Source organism: Engystomops pustulosus, chromosome 7, assembly GCF_040894005.1.
Source record: "Engystomops pustulosus chromosome 7, aEngPut4.maternal, whole genome shotgun sequence".
In the NCBI taxonomy this organism is placed as follows: domain Eukaryota; kingdom Metazoa; phylum Chordata; class Amphibia; order Anura; family Leptodactylidae; genus Engystomops; species Engystomops pustulosus.
In genome coordinates this window covers 135,186,661-135,204,493 of record NC_092417.1, presented here as the reverse complement: position 1 = coordinate 135,204,493, position 17,833 = coordinate 135,186,661, and the positions used below count along the sequence as shown (strand labels likewise).

General features: G+C 41.4%; 1 protein-coding gene across 2 annotated transcripts in view; it reads left to right on the top strand.

The window, feature by feature from the left end:
- Positions 1 to 17,833, top strand: part of SPTBN2 (spectrin beta, non-erythrocytic 2) — a 114,142-nt gene that overhangs the window by 12,163 nt on the left and 84,146 nt on the right. Inside the window, exon 1 of one of the 2 annotated variants that reach the window (XM_072117887.1) lies at positions 8,002 to 8,082. The exons of the other annotated variant lie outside the window; for it this stretch is intronic. The gene's annotated coding sequence lies outside the window, so the exon portion shown is untranslated. Of the gene's footprint in view, positions 1 to 8,001; positions 8,083 to 17,833 lie in introns of those variants that run through there. 2 annotated transcript variants of the gene reach the window in all.

Genomic DNA, 17,833 nt, shown 5'->3' with positions numbered 1-17,833 from the left:
CATAAATTTCCCACTACATCCCCCATGACAGCCACCTTTGACCTCTGTGGGAACAGGAAGGAGAGAGGTTAAAAATCCCACAGAGTCAGGATGGATAGAACCCTCTCCCTCTCATCGTCCATGTAGGGGGGGGGCCTTTCTTAACGTGCGGTCTTCTGGACTAAGCCATCAAGGCAGGCTTGCGGTCAGATACTGCTCCCTCCCTAAGCATCCCGCTATGCCTCCTTTCCAATCCTCTCTGGGCACCCGGTGTCTAATGGAGCCGGATCCCCAGCCTTTCCCAGCATTGTGCGCAGTTCGAGTGACCAATTCTGATCGCGACCAGAAGTGACGATCTGAAGTGGGAATAAATATGGACACTGGCTGCAGCCTTTTACAGGGAAATGGGCTCTTCTTAAGGTATTTAAACTCACATATGCAGATCAGATCTGACTGATCTGATCTGATCACACTGATCTGAGGACTCTATCTAATAGTTTATGGTTGTATATCTGCAGTAATTGTGCTACAATGTTTGCGCCGTCCTAACCATACGATTATGTCTGAAGAGGCAGATTTGGGGCCCCTCTAACTGCTTGTACCTGTAAGTAAGCTGGAGGTGTCTTAGATAAAGGGAAAGGCAAGGAGAAGAAACAGGAAAAACAAACTGAAATAGTGGTGAAATCTAAAACTAAGACTTCAGGTTTTCAGACTATTAGAAGATGCAATATGTACTTTAACAAATTATCTGAGACATAAAAAGAAAACCTGTATGCAAGTGGTGTATAGACAGATTAATGCAAGATGAGAAACCTTTATGGATAAACTGAAATCCTTTGTTGAGTATAAATTTGCATCTGTGGTGGGGGCCACACAAGCTCAAGGGTCAAGTTCAAGTGTTCAGGTGGGCCCTACTGCTCCCAAAAGACCCTGCTTTGAACCTGCTACTTGCATTTCTGTATTGGATTCTGAAGACTCTTCACACAAGAATAGAGGAAACAAAAAAGCTTCCACTGAAGAATCTGAGACCAGATACCTATTTCTGATTGAGGAATTGGACAGATTATTGAAGGTGGTTAGGGACACGCTTAATTTCCTCTCAAAGGAAACCTACCACCACGAATCTAGCTATTAAGGTAGATCTGCTGGTAGGCGCATCTTACTAATGTAAGGATAGTTCTTTTAACGGCTAATCCTTTAGTCCACACAATCTTTTAGAAAGTTTAATGGCTTTGATATGCAAATTTTCTAAAGAGGCTACTGGGGTGTGGGGTAGCCTCCTACCAGATATCTTCAGCGCGCAGCTGCGTGCACTCATCCGGCTTTGCGCACAGAAGCTCCGGCTTTGGAGCCGAGATCGGGCAGCTGCTTGCCTGTGTTCTGCGCACGCGCTGACGATATCTGGTAGGAGGATCAAAGAGGCTACTGGGGCATGGAGTAGCCGTGTGGCGTAGCATCAGCTCCGGATACTCCACGCCCTAGTAGCCTCTTTAGAAAATTCGTTAGGTAGATCTGTGGTGGTAGGTTTCCTTTAATTCCTTATGAGGCATAAAATTAAATAAATCCATGGGATACATTCATCCATGTGCAGAGTGTGTCAAATATTATCATGTATGCCAGTCCCCTCCTATCTCTTTGAATCTTCAATTTAGTGGTTGGGGGAAATGGGGGTGAAAAATGTTTTGGCACAGGTAGATCTCTCCTTTTTATGGTCTGAGAGTTGATTCCTATTCTAAATTGCTGTCGTGTTTCACTGTTACTGGGTGTCAGTGATCCTCCATCTGCCTCTTCTATTCATGCTTCTATAGTAGGAAATTGGCAGTATAATAATGTAACAGCTCTACCTGTGTCATAAAGAGGGCCCACGAGGAGGTATTACTGCTGCATGCTATAACAATCAATTTGCTATGCGTCTTAAAGACAAATATATGATTGCTCTTTTTCAGATGGTGCCACTTGAGGTGAAATACTCAACTTGCCTCATGGCAAATGGGCCCTGGTTATCAGCCATGATACACAGCAATATTATATCAGTGATCAGAACATAAAGATGTACTTAATTTTTCTCTTTTAAAAATATATATTTGGGTTACTTTAGCAGCAGGTGAGGTTTTTATTATAGCCAGTGAGGTGTAAATTATGGGGATTGGCAACAGTTGAAATGTGCATTAATAAAGGAAACTGTGACAAAGTGCATAAAGGTACATTCAGGCACAGCCAAACTTAGCAGATATATATTGGTACAACTAGACCTAGAACTACCAGCAGGTTGAAAGTTGTCACCCAGTACTTTATTTATAAAAGGAAATTATATCTTAATTTAAATGAAGCACAGGGGTGTTACCAGAGTTCCTCTGGGTTCCAAGTTCTACGGCTATTACATGTCCCCAGAAGCACTTTTAACCCTCATCGCTGCTCCCTCAATGCTTCTACCATCCCCCATCTCTGTGCTGCTGAAATATTGCCACCAGATATTGGAAAGGGGAGTGTAGAAGGAGCACGAGGTTACCTGAATATAGGTACAATAAGGTGCAAACAAGCAGAGCACATGTATAATAGTGCAATGAGGCAGAGTGCAATTACAAAAATACAACCAGGCAGAATGCATATATGAAAGGTACAATCAGACAGTGCTGATATTAAAGCTGTAACATAACGTGTGGATGTATAAAGATCCAACCAACCAGAGCTCATATATAAAACTACTGTACAATCAGTTAGTATTGAGTTATGTATAAAAGAACAATGAAGCTTTGTATTATATATAAAGATATTTATAGAAGTTATCATAACCATGACCATACCTGTCTTTATTACATTTTTGTGCAAAATAGTTAATGTAATATTGTAATGTAACTTCAATGTAACAAACTGGTGTAGGAAGAAATGCAGCATCCGTTCTTTATTGGGTTATTCGCACAAAACCATAAGCACACAAATAAGTACGGTCCGAATTGTTTAAATGCATAGTAATGCTATTGCAAACACAGAGAATCTTAAGCCCTCCACCTTCACAGGTCCCCATAAGTCCTCCTCCCTAGTCACAACACACATATCCACCACTCCTATTATTTACAAGCCCCCAACTCACAACAGACAAGAAATAAAGTCCCCCGCACCCACTGATACAGACAACCCCCACTGCCATGATCATACTGACCCAAAGAATAAAGTGGATGTGTCCTTTGGGCTGCACAGTGAAAGCCATATATACATAAGAGTATGGTGGAACATTTGTAAGTTCCAGTGGATTTTTTCCCTGCTTTCCAGTGTCACCGGGGCTCCTGCGACCCATGTCATCGGGTGCACCCGTCTACTTTCGTGTTACGGTAATTCTTTGCAGCGGCTGCAGGCATACTCACCCGTCAGGTGCATGTGGTACGGCGCATGTGTCCCCGCCCCCTAGGGCACACGCACGGCTGCTCTGTGAAATTTAAAGTGCCAGTGCGCCGCTAATTGGCAATGGTCAGCCGCTGTCCTGCTACATAGCCTGCCTCTTCCTATGACTCCTGCCGGATCTTTGTGCCCAGTTGCCTTAGAGAAAGCACTGTTATTGAGACTTTTGTGATTTATCTGTTGTGACCTCCGCTTCATTTCCTGACCTCGATTCTCTGCCGCCTGCCTTGACTGTCTACGTTCTCAACTCCGATCCTGCGCTGGTCCTGACCTCCTACCTGACTTCGACTCTGACCCTGTCTGCCATATCTGTACCTTGCCTTGGCCACTACCGTGAGGAAGTTGCCCCTGTTGAGTGACCTGGTGGAACCCTGTCGGTGGGCTCTGGTGAATACTGTGTGCCACTTAGACTCCATTCCCAGGTATCGGCTTACTTCATCGTTCGTTGCAGTACAGTGGGTCCACCAATCCTGACATCCAATACATTGCACAGAACATTGAATGATGATACTAGAAGGTACAATCTGCACAGCAGCCATCAAACTGTCATATAGCTCTGTAAATCGAAAAAAAAAATGATTGTTTTTTTAAAAATATGGGAATGAAAAAATGAAATAAAATAATGAAATAATAAAAACAGAACAGAGCATGGTTCTGCAGGGATAAAAGACTAAAGTCAAATATTCTTCAGGTATGTAAGGTGTTAAAACTTTAGCAGCTTCCTCTTATCTGTTTGCAGCCTGCTGTCTCCTTATCTGGCTCTGAGCAAGGAGGGAAAGTTTATTTAGACATACAGTAAAGGGAGAGAAAACCAGGAGAAGAAAGGATTTTTTCTAAATAAATGTATTTTATTTAGTTTTATATTATTACCTTCATCTACACTATTCATTTCTCAAATAAAAATCACTCTTGTAATCATTCTGATCTTGTAATATGGCTACTTATAAATTAAAGAATTCAACCTATTTGCAGCCACCACAATAGGAAGCAAACTGCATTGGCATTTATGCAACCAATAATTAACTATTATTTTAAGCTTAAGATTTGTATGTTGTTGCAGGACAAAGGATATATATGTATCACATTTTTTATTCTAAAAATGTACAAAATTTTATTAATAGTTTGAAAGTTAAAAATATACAGAAGATGTTATATCCTCCTATTGCTGGCTTGGCCTACATAGGAAATGAGCACAGAAAGTTCCTGTTATAGCATGAGGGACTAAGTCATTTATCCAGGGATGCAGTTGCTGTATACAGGACAGGGTAAAAGACAAAGTAAAGATAGATAATGTTAGTGCAAATACAAGTACAAAACAAATACAGCTGCATTGTACACAAAAAGTAAGAAGTATTTTGTTTTTTGTATTTTATTATTTATAATAACTAATTTAGTCCCTAAATAGCCTGCCTTAACGTGTTCGTAGGCAACAATTAAGATCAATTTCTGTCAATGGATTATATTAGACAATGGAGTTTCATAAATGCTATATTGTGGTATAACATCTTAAAGACATGTTGAAGGTTGGTTATATATACCGTATTTTTTGGAATATAAGAGGCACTTTTTAGCAAGAAAAAATCTTGCTAAAAATTCCCTGTGTCTTATAGACCAGAGGTGAGGAGGATCCAGCACTGACAGACCCTCCTGACCACTGTAATGGAGATCGGGTGATGCCCTGTTATAGAGCTGCACCAGATCTCCCAGAGAGGAGCCTCTGTGTAGCTGAGCTGTATGTGTGGTTCTGTGTGTGCAAAGGTATGTCTGTGTGTGCTGTGCTTTAGTGAGACCAACAGGGATATTTTAATTGGTGTAAAATGTATTTTTCCTTTTTTTGGAAGCCTAAATCTGGGTGCGTCCTATAGTAAGAAGCGTCTTATAGTCCGAAAAATACAGTATATATACAGTGTCTTGCAAATGTTTCGGCCCCCTTGAACTTTTCTAACTTTTGCCAAATTTTAGGCTTCAAATATATAAAAAAGATATAAAATTGTAATTTTTTTGGGACACGTAATGTGGAACTACATTTATTGGATATTTTAAACTTTTGTAAATTAAACTGAAAAATGGGGAGTGCAATATTATTCGGCCCCTTTCAGCAAACTCACTCCAGAATTTCAGTATGTCTGAATGATCCTGTGATGTTGTCCTAAATGACTAATGATGATAAATATCATCCACCTGTGTATAATCAAGTCTCCATATACAGTAAATACACCTGTTCTGTCTCAGGGTTCTGCATCATAAAGACCAAGGAACACACCAGGCAGGTCTGTGATACTGTTGTGGAGAAGTTTAAAGCATTTTTAGCACTCCCCCGGTCCCCACAGAGCATAGTACATGCACTGCCAAAGTGTTTTTGTATAAAAAATTGGTTTTACAGAAAAAAAGATATGTTATATTGTACCTTTCATTAGCATCTGCTGTGTGACTAGGCAGTTGCCTTTTGGGAGGGGCTGGAAAGGAGCAGTTTCCCACCCACCCTTGGGAAACATGTGACCTTTTCAAATATATGAATAACTTCCTTCACTCGGGATTGGCTGTAGAAGAACAGGGGGTGTCACTAAGCCCAGTGATGGGTGTTTCCATATATTTGAAAAGGTCACACAGAGAACCTGTTCCCCAAGGGTGGGGGGAACTGCTCCTTTCCAGCTCCTCCTAAAAGGCAACTAGAGTTGAAGCAAAAGACCTGAGACTGGGACATTGATTTTTGCTCCAACAAGACTATAATACCAAACATGGAGATCTACAAGCAAGATCTACAATGGAGTGGTTCATAAATAAACATATCCAGGTGAAGAGCCAAGTCAAAGTAGAGACCTGAATCCAATCCAGAATCTGTGGAAAGAGCTGAAAACTGCTGTTTACAAACAAACACTCTCCATCCAGTTGTTTTCCAAGGATGAATGGGCAAGAATGTTAGTCTCTCGATGTGCAAAACTGATAGAGACATACCCCAAGCTACTATCAGCTGTAATCGCAGCCAAAAGGTGGCACGGCAAAGTATTAACTTTATTAACTAAAGGGGTCGAATAATATTGCACAAACCATTTTTAGTTTTATTTTTTACAAAAGTTTAAAATATCCAATAAATTTCGCTCCACTTCACAATTGTGTTCCACTTGTTGTTGATTCTTCCCCCTCCCAAAAAATTAAAATGTTATATCTTTATGTTTGAAGCCTTAAATGTGGCAAAAGGTAGAAAAGTTCAAGGGGATATATATATATATTTGGAACCTCCACTTTTCAGCTCTTTGCTGGAGCTGATACACAGAGAAAGGCACAGGACGTAGCTTTGTTTTCTATGGAGTCAGACAAGATCCTCTTCCAGTCACTTAAAAGGGTTGTCCACTTTTCAATAAATCTCTTCCATTAGATATGTCTCTCCATGTATATGTACTAGTACCTTAGCCTCTTTTGAGAGCTGCAGCCCTTCCCTGTCCTCACCATGTTGCCCTCTGCATATATGCACAACTTCTCTACCGGTGCTTCCATCCATCCTTATGGCAATTCTCACAGTGGGGCTCACTTACTAAGGGTCTGCGGACGCAATTTTGTCGGATATTTTGACGTTTTTGGAGATTGCACCACTGGGACAGGTATTTAACCAGGGATTTTGGTGCACGTGATTGTATTTTGGTGCAGCCGCGCCGACTTTCATTCGACAGAAATTGGGGGGCGGGCTGTCGGATTTTCCGACTTATTCGGACTGAGCACGGGATTTAACTTTAAAATTGTGTCACAAGACAATGCACTTATATGCACCAGGAAGAAGATGATGAACTTTGTCGGACCTGAGCAGGGAAGCGACACTAAAAGGGGACACCTATTTTTCTATAGCGTTTTCACTGTAAGTGAAAAAAAAATCATCCTGCAAATACTTGTGTATAAGCCAAGGCACCTAGTTTTACCACATAAAAACTGGAAAATGTTATTGACTGGAGTATAAGCCCTAGGGAAGGAAATGCAGCCACTACTCTTTAATAAAATATCCAACAGCAGCCACAGCCACCTCAATAATGAAGTGTCCACAGCAGAGCCCCTTTACAGAAGGTCCACAGCAGAACCCCCCTTTACAGAATGTCCACAGCAGAGCCCCCTTTACAGACTGTTCACAGCAGAGCCCCCTTTACAGAAGGTCCACAGCAGAGCCCCCCTTACAGAATGTCCACAGCAGAGCCCCCTTTACAGAATGTCCACAGCAGAGCCCCTTTACAGAAGGTCCACAGCAGAGCCCCCCTTTACAGAATGTCCACAGCAGAGCCCCCTTTACAGAATGTCCACAGCAGAATCCCCTTTACAGAAGGTCCACAGCAGAGCCCCCTTTACAGAAAGTTCATAGCAAAACCCCTTTTACAGAATGTCCACAGCAGAATCCCCTTTACAGAATGTCCACAGCAGAGCCCCCTTTACAGAATGTCGACAGCAGAACCCCCCTTTATAGAATATCCACAGCAGAGCCCCCTTTATAGAAATGTCCCAGCAGAGCCCCCCTCCCTTTACAGAAGGTCCACAGCAGAGCCCCTCTTTACTGAGAAGGTCCTTGAGCAGAGATAGAGCCATAAATAGACAAAGACGTCTGTCTTCTTCTCTTCCTGCCCACATGCACACACTATGACGTCACATGGCCACAACACAGCAGCGTCATAGTGTATGCGCGCGGGTAGGAAGAGAAGAAGACAGAGCCACGGGGAGAAGAAGCCAAAGGTAATTATAGAGGGTTTTTTTTAATTTGAAGCTATTTGACTGCGGCCCTGGCAGTGGAAGATGGACATCTTCATATATGGCCTGAGTATGTGTGGGCGTGGGCACCCATTGATTTTGATTTTATTGCTGCAGATTCTGGGTGTGACATTAAACCCTTACAATGCAATGGTTAAGCCCAGTCCCCTTTCAACAAAAACGCAGCTTAAAACTCATACGGTACTTTGTAATACCTTTTTTTCTAGCTTTCAGGTTTCCATCTCTGACAGAACCTTTAAATATTGCACATTGCCTTATAGTTCAGACTTTTCAGAAAACTTTTTTGAGATGCTTCACTCAGCAGATACCAAAGACTGTCACTGGTAATTTGTAAATTAACACAGTGGAAAAACACCAGGGTCATTTCCCAATTCTGGGCTTTTCTCCAGCACAATGAGGAAATCTTACTTATATAAACTAAGGACACAAATAGGTACAACAGTAAGATTTTGTATTCTTATATTTCTAGACTTTATAGCTTTCTATTCCATTTTGTTTATGTTATGCAGATCACAAAAGATGTACATCAGGCATCAACTATTTCGGTATGTATTTAGAAATGTAACATTTATACTTGCTGAGCTTCATATGAGCAAAAACAAGTAAAAGATGTGAGCAAAAACAGCAGCTTTACTCAGGGCCACCAAACAGAATGCTGCCTTCGTGTTTTCCAGTTTGGGTTACATAGAAACTTTGGTATAAATGACTACTGCAGGGAACTCCTACACTACCCATGCTTAATACTTTATGACTCACTTTTTCTAAACAGATAAAATAAATAGTGTCATGTTTTAGATTATAATATATAACGCTGGGTTAATGTTCAAATAAAACATATAAATTCTTATCTGATAACATTGATCTGCAATTATAAGGGTTGCTCAAAAATAAAAAAAATTGCTAACATTCAATAATCAACAATATTTTACTTACCCTGGTAAACTTTCCCCGTCTATTCACAGTAGCTGTGGGTCACATGACCTTCTGGTATTATATATATTCATAAATTATAAACCTTTTTGGGTCCAAGTTTGGCAAATGGATCAAACTGTGTAGAAGCAACCCTGTCTCTGTTGAACACAGAAACGGAATAGTTTTCTGATTCCATAAATTTCACAAATTACATGAAATATAATATATGAAAACTGGTATAATCTGCCTTAGTGCAGTTTGCCTCTCTAATGTGCACTTTGTGTAACATTATTTAATAGTGTTGCATGCTTTTAATGTTGTTTGTTTTCAGGATGTGCAAATATGCAAAGTTTTCCAGGATGGGATAAGGAAAACCACACCTCTTTTAGCTATATTGTAAGGCAGCTCCCTTGACATCAAGCATGACCGACAAGAGGCCTTACGACATTATCCAGGATTAAAACCAAACCAGTATATCTTTTCCAGAAGTGTAGACAGCACTGTTTCAACCTGATTGGGTCTCCTCAGTACAGCGTAGGTAACTGGTTTGGCTGGGTGAGAGGCTTGTGACCAGGGTCGGGTAGTAAGAGTTCTCTTTATGGAGACTGCCAATTAAGGCCACCATGTAGGCGTGTAGAGTCTTATAGCCATGGATGCTGCACTAGGGGGATTCTGGGAAAATATGCTAAGTTTTCCAGGATGGGATAAGGAAAACCACGCATCTATGGCTATAAGACTCCACACGCCTACATGGTGGCCTTAACTGGCAGTCTCCATAAGCAGAACTCTTACTTCCTGACAATATACAATTCGTTTGTTGCTGTGGGCCCAGGTGTGCACCTGGACTTTTACACTACTGTTCCCATCCTTCTTCATTTTCTTGCATTTCTCTTTGAAGTCTATTTATGTAGTTTACAGTTGTTTTTAAAGGAAATTGACCATCAGGATCAAGAATTGTAAACCAAGCACTCTGACATACTGGTGTCTTATGATGGCGGCTTGTGATACGATGCAGCAGAGATATAAGAATAATTGACAGGAGATAGTCTGCACTGTTGGCGGATGTCCAAATCAGACAAATCAGGAAGCTGACGTCAGCAATATGGTTCTTTAATTGGGATGTGCTTTTCTACACTGATCTGGTATGTTTTTCACGATGGCTTTACAAAGCACCAAATTGATGTCAAAACATGTAGTGCAGTAAAAGAAAGATATTGCTAAATTCTTCTGTTATTGTTTCCTCTTCTATAGTTTGTATGATGGTGGGGTAATCACCACCTGACTCAGTAACAAGCTACATCTGACCAGTGTCAATGTAAACAACACGTGTGATTAGGTAACATCTTTGGGGGACATAACACCCCCCTCTCTTCTATCATGTCACCTAAACATCTGAACATCCGGAACATTTCTTGAGGGAGTTTGAGACAAACCAAAATAAGTGGAGATATAAAGTAAATTAAAAAATGTCCTTGTATTCTCCTATTATATTGATTTGGTTTGTTGAAGTTTGTTGAAAAATTAGTGACTACTTATGGTATACTACCATTGTTTTGGTCTTCAACATTTTGTACAATTAATTGCATAGAATAACCAATTCCGCTTTGTAGGCCTTAATTGGCAAAGTCTCCATAAAGAGAACTCTTACCTCCTGACCCTTGTCAGCCTCTAACACAGCTAAATCAGTTTCTTACACTGTACCAAAGAGACACAACCAAGTTGAAACAGTGCTGTCTACAATTGTGAATCTGTTCCTTCTGGAATAGATATACTAGTTTGGCTTCAAACCCACCTCATGTCATTAGGCTTCCTGAAAGTCATGCTTCATGTTGAGAGTGCTGCCTTTTGAGGTAGGAAAAAAAAGAGGCAATGTTTTCCTATTCCCATCCTAGAAAAGGTAATTTTCATATTTCTTACAATTAACATAATACTGTATTAATATACAGTACATTTTTTATTTTATTTTTATAACTTTTTCATAGTTCTAAAAAAGACATCTGTTTCCTGGGGAAGGTTTGCAGGGAGGGAAAAAGTATGACATTTTGTGGTATACATTGCTTTTCAATCTTTTTGGAGTCACCACAGTTTGCAAGATATGACGGATTTCTTCATCTTTTTTTTTTTTTTTGCAGATTGAGCAGATGTTTCAGTTGTACCATTTTTTGGTACATATTAATTTTTCACCACTATTTATTCTTATGTGATGGGCAGTGATGCAAAAACAGAAATTATGGTATTGTTTAAAACATTATATTTACTTTATTATGATGGGTGATACATTTATATAAATGGCACATATTGTTCAGGTGTTCAACTGCATAGTAAAATTGCACATGGAAGACTACCTCTCAATTTACAGTTTCATTGTATGTAGTTAATTGTATCTAGAACTATGTGATACTTTATGTCACGGTTCGTGAGGGGCGAACCGTTTGAGAGTCTCTTTGGGAAGAGTATGTGGACCCTCTGGACCACCGCAGGAGATGGTGCGAGACCCACGGTGGCAGCCAAGGTAACAAATGCAGGAAACAGTCACAACCTGAGATGACAGCAAGAACGCAGAGGAGCACTAGTAACGCTGGTACGGAGTGAAGACGCCGCTGGGCTGGAACCCTGGAAGGCACGGCAGAATCACATGAATGCAGGAAGTCACCACTGGATTGGAACCCTGGATGGCACAGCAGGCGCACAGTCATACGGGAACGAACCACAGGATACGGACCACAGGATACGGACCACCGGACATGGACCACAGGATATGGACCACCGGACATGGACCACAGGATACGGACCACCCGACACGGACCACAGGACACGGACCACCAGACACAGACCACAGGATACGGACGACTGGGTAAGGACCACAGGATACGGACCACCGGACACGGAGCACAGGATATGGACCATGGAATACACATAGCAACGGGACCTCGGGATACACACAGGAGGCTTTCACTTCAGTGGGAAGACTTGAAGATCCGACAGAGAGAGATGGGGGCCGCCGGGTTATATAGGAAGCCCAGAAGTGACCAGCGCGAATGGGAAGGATGCTGGCCCTTTAAGTACTGAGAAGTCAGCGCGCGTGCCCTAGCAGTGGGAGCGCACGGCCTAGAAGGCAGGAGGCGTGCAGCCTGCACGCCGGAACCCGGTGCGCGACCAGGAGCCAGGATAGGTAAGTCCGGGTATGGGGCCACAGAGAGGAGCGCGAGTGTGCCCGCGATCTGTGACAAGGATCGCGGAGACACCTGTGACACTTTGCAAATGTTTAAGGTATAACTCCTTATTTCACTCACATACAAATTGGACTTAAAGGAAACCTACCACTTACAAGTGGTAGGTTTAGACACATATACATGGCACCAGCTCAGGGTGAGCTGGTGCCAGAGCATATTTTTGTTAGGGGAACAAAGCCCTTATCGCCGTTTTATGAGTTATATTAACTTATAACTCGGCGCACCGCACTTGGGCACGGCGCACCATGCGCGTGCCCGTGCGTGCGCCGGATTCTAACGTGCTGGAGAGCCGGTGACGTCACCGAGCTCTCCGGCACACGCGCGCCTGCGCAACTTAGCACGGGGAAACAGGCCGTGCTAAGTTGCGCAGGCGCGCGTGTGCCGGAGAGATCGGTGACGTCACCGGCTTTCCAGCACTTTAGAATCCGGCGCACGCACGGGCACGCGCATGGTGCGCCGTGCCCAAGTGCGGTGCGCCGAGTTATAAGTTAATATAACTTATAAAACGGCGATAGGGGCTTTGTTCCCCTAACAAAAATATGCTCTGGCACCAGCTCACCCTGAGCTGGTGCCATGTATATGTGTCTAAACCTACCACTTGTAAGTGGTAGGTTTCCTTTAAACCCAGGAAGAGCTTGTTGTAGGTAGAGCATATTGGCCCACTTTTACTAAAAACAGAGCAAACCGCACTGTGTGCAGTCTGCCTGTGTAGTGTGCAGATTGTGCCAGATTCCGGACTTCTGGTGCACATTCTGTCGCCCTCTGCACTGCCCCGACAGAGTGCACCACTTGTTGTTTTGGTGCACCTTTAACATAGGGCGTGCAACACATTTCTGTTGGAAATGGCACAGGTACTTCTTAAATAACCCTGCAAGGAGTTTGCACCTAAAAGAATGTGTAAAGTACGCCAGAAAACTGGTGCATGGCCCTTAGTAAATGTGCCCCACTGTTTTCCGAAAACAAAGAAATTTTACCATTTTATCCTTCACTGCCGTTCAATAAGTTGCATTGCTATTTGATTTTTGAATGGCAATTTTAATTTTGCATTATTTGACTTTGTATGAATGGATTTATTTATACACAATATGTTTGGCTAACAATTTGTACTTGTGTGTTTTATACATGTATATTTAAAAAAAATTTTAAAACACCTGTCTAAACAAAGTAGCAATTGGGGTAGTGGGTATTTCAATGCTTACTTTACATGGTTGTTGTTATTGGATCAATTTTCTATGAAAGCCAGCCACACCTGCAAATGAAATGTATATTTATGTTCGTATGGGTAATGTAGCTGCAACTTTTAACAAAATTGAAAAATTATAGCTATTATAAAAAAAAAAACACACAGGCTCAAAACCGCTAAAAACAAACTTTTTCCCAATTTTTAGGAAAGCAGGGACAAAATAAAAAAATTTAAATCCTTAAAATATACGAGTCCTAGACAATAATAATATGAACATGAACAAGAATAATAATAAAAAGAAGAATCTAAAGTAAATGTTTTCAACTATTTAAAATGATCTTTTGTGATGGTTTCAAGGTAGATGAAGCAAGCAGCACTGTCAGGTTTAAGGGGTAGTGGACCCCCTGGACGATGACACAAGCCGACACCTGGGACTGGAATCTAAGTGGCACCCGGTTTTCACCAAAGCCTGCCGCAAAGTGGGTTGGGCTTGCTGTGGCTTGGTACCACCAGGTCGTCCCACAGGTGCGACTTTGTCCGCAGTGGCAGCCAAGGCGAGGTACAGAGTCAGAAGGCAAGTTCGTGGTTGGGGACATGCAGCCGGTCAAGACGTGTGGCAAAGGTTCACGATCGGAGGCAGAGCAGAAGGTCAGGGCTGGCAGCGGAGGAGCGTAAACGGGTACAGGTCCGGGATTACAAAGGGAGGTCAATACACAGGAATATCGCAAGGGTAATAGCTTTCTCTTAGGCATATAGCACGGAGATCCGGCAGGCAATGCTGGGAGAATCCGGATTTAATCAAATTTCGGGAAGTGGCCTGCGCCAATAAGCAGTGTGCTGGCCCTTTAAATTTACAAACAGGGGTGCGCACGCTGGGAAGCTGGGACGGGAGCAGGATCGTGGAGAGGTGAGTGATGCCGAGGGGAGCAGGAGCTGTTTTGGTTTTGAGGGGCACGGGTGCACCTGCGACTCAGGACGTGGGTCACAGTAGCACAGCTAGCCACACTGAAAAATATGGTATTCAGAAGATCTTGTCTAAAAAACAGCTTATATATTATTGAACAGCAAGAACTGAATGCTTTGAGGAAGTTTTGTGGATGCCCACAAAGCATTTTGCTCTCAAGTGAGTTCAATTATGAATGTCAGCAAATGGGAGGAAGCTATTACGTTCTATTGACCACATTATGTGCCAACAGGATAATTTTATAAGCACATTGTAGGCATGTATAAAACGTTTCAGAATAAATATGTATGCACTTTAAAGGGGAAATAAAACAAATGTACTCAGCTAATAAAAGTGTATAAAATATCAGTTGCGTATATTTTTCCCTTTCAAGACCATATATAAATAGAATTATTCTATTATTTTAAAATTTGTATAAATGATCTTGAGTTACAACCTGTATTATGATCCATTGCAACTCCAATTCTGTGAGCTTCTAAGCTAGCATCTGTCATTCCTTGGTGCCACAATGTCTGCAAAAAGCTTTCACAAATTATTTAAAGGGGAATTCCAGGAATAAGCTTAATGCATATCCAAATGGGTCCCTAAAATATAAGTATGTATATGTAATTAGTTGTTATTTAAAAATTTGCTCCTCCTTTACACATCATTACTATGGTAATAGAGCAAGAAATTCTATTAGATCACCACTGGAAGCAGAGAATGAGAGGAAGGAGGAGTTACTGAGAACTAAATGATCATGGGACTTGTAGTTTCCAGTGGTGGCCACCTACTTTAGAAAGTTCATAACATTTTGTGAACCGTAGAATCAAACTATTTAAGCTCTATTTTCTGACTAATGACATTGAGTTTTGGTTATATTCTTTTTTTATAGTGTTATGGGTGTTTGTATCAGACGTTAATATTCCCAGAATACCCCTTTAAGTTACTGATTATGCAGTGTGATGTAGGGGAAAAAAAATGTTTCTTGTTTGATGGAGACAGAGATCTGATGTTTACAGAAAACTGCAAGTGTAGAAAAGAATCTTCCTTGTAGTACTCTATCACACTCAATAGAAGCTTATAAAACACGAACAATACTGACCTATATGGAGATTAATGAGGATAGCAACTATTTAGACTTTGTTCCTCCTATCACACCTGCTCATAGCTCTCACCTTCCCCTGTCCAAAGATTTCTATGTAATCTTCTACCTTTCCTTTAACAATTCAGTTTCAGAAGAGTCTTTATAGTAAATGTCAGAAAGGAGAAGAAAAAGTTAAAGGGGTTGACTGCTAAACTTTACCAGGGCAAGTAGAAGGCCCTAATATAGTCATAACAATAAATCAATACAGTACTTACCCTGGTAAAGTTTGCGAAAAGCTGCTAGGAGCAGCAGGTCTTGTGAACTGCCAGCAGCAGGACTTGGAACTTCCTGTAATTTCTGTGTCCTGTGGGATTCCTGTGGATGGAAGGGGGTGTGCAGACATTACTGTCATAAGCACTCTTATTGGTCCTGCTGCCGGCAGGTCACCCATATAGTAATTACCTTAGTAAAGTTTGTCTAAAGCCACCAGGGCCAGCGAGTACCCAGCTGACTTTACACAAACATTGCTAGGGTAAATACTATATGGGTGAATCTGTTACTTACCATGGTTAATTTTAGTAATTGTGGTCAACCCTATTAAAATAATTACTGTAAGTGGCATTTACCTTAATAGGAAATATTACATTTACGTTTCCTATATTTGAGTGTGGATTTATTTCAAGTTTGGTGAATTAAAAGAAAGCCGGGAGGGTTGGATATTACCATTCGTGGCCAACCCTATAACATGATTGTATGTTTTCTGCTATATTTCTCCTCCACGATGAATAAATAGAAACAGTTTTTTTCAACTTTTTACAATGGTAAGGTAACTAAAATATAAAGGGAAGAATTACCTAACACTTTGTTGCTACTACAGTTGCTTTTTCTGCTACTGATTTATGTTTCTGCTCCTCATTATGAAATTTCCTATTGCATTTAGGATATAAGGTATGTGCACATAGCCTAGTAGTAGATGCAAAGAGTATTTTAGAATAACATTGTAAAAATTGATCTTAAATATTCTTGTAAACTTTAAGGGATTGGCTCCTCTTAAATATTAATGACACATGGTATGAAGTACATTTCTACCGCTAGGAATCTACAACTATCTCCAGAACTGGGTCATCCTGCTGGCAATGCAGCCATTGTGTCTTCCATATGGGAAGCTGTGCATGTATAGCTGTCAATACCCTCTAGGGCAGTGGTTCTCAACCTTTCTAATGCTGTGACCCTGCAATACAGGTCCTCATGCTGTGGTGACCCCAAACCATGCAACTCGCACTAAAAACACAGTAAAATTGCGGCTCCGATGGCTTTAGGCGACCCCCGGTTTTGGTTGTTTGACCCCCACTGGGGTCCCGACCCACAGGTTGAGAACCACTGCTCTAGGGTGTTTTAAATAAAACCAAACAAAATAGCTCTGAAATGGAAAAAAAACACTGTATCGGGTGCAGAGACTGGTTTGGGGTCCTACTGTCAATCACAGACTTTCCAGTGTGGGCTTCTGGTATCCCATTACAGGCGGTCCCCTACTTAAGGACACCCGACTTACAGACAACCCATAGTTACAGACAGACCGCTCTGACCTCTGGTGAAGCTTTCTGAATGCTTTACTATAGTCCCAGGTTGCAATAATCAGCTTTAAGGTGTCTGTAATGAAGCTTTATTGATAATCATTGGTCCCATTACAGCAAAAAATGTTTAAACTCCAATTGTCACTGGGGCCAAAATTTTTTTTGTCTGGATCTACAATTATAAAATATACAGTTTCGACTTACATACAAATTCAACTTAAGAACAAACCTACGGACCCTATCTTGTACGTAACCTGGGGACTGCCTGTATTGGGAAGAACAGCAAAGTCTTTTCTTGTCAGCAGAAAGTGTCAATTGTGTGGGCTATTTGTGATATGTAAGTAGCACAGCATAGTCATTTTTAAAGGTTATGTTTTTTATTTAGGTGCATGATATAGTTGTTATGCAGGGGACACTATACTGTAAGTGTGCAAAACCTGAAGACTCTTGGGTAGAAAATTCTACTTGTGGACATGAGAAGTTGTCATGAAATTGAATAGCTGGTAGAGCGAATTGTCAGCTGTAATTTCCAGATGTAACTCTGACACTTGCTTCCTAATTTGCATGTTGCAATACAGTTTGTTTTACTCTGTAAAGAAGAAGTTTGAAAATAATAAGGCCAACAAGGCCAGAAGCACACAACAGTGAAATGGGCCATGTTCTACCTGATCGAACAGTTGGCACACTACTGCACTGAATGCATTGCTTTTTAATGGATCAATGTCTGTAGTCATCATTACAGCAACCTAATGTGGAGGCTGGAATGGAGCTCCATGACTCTTT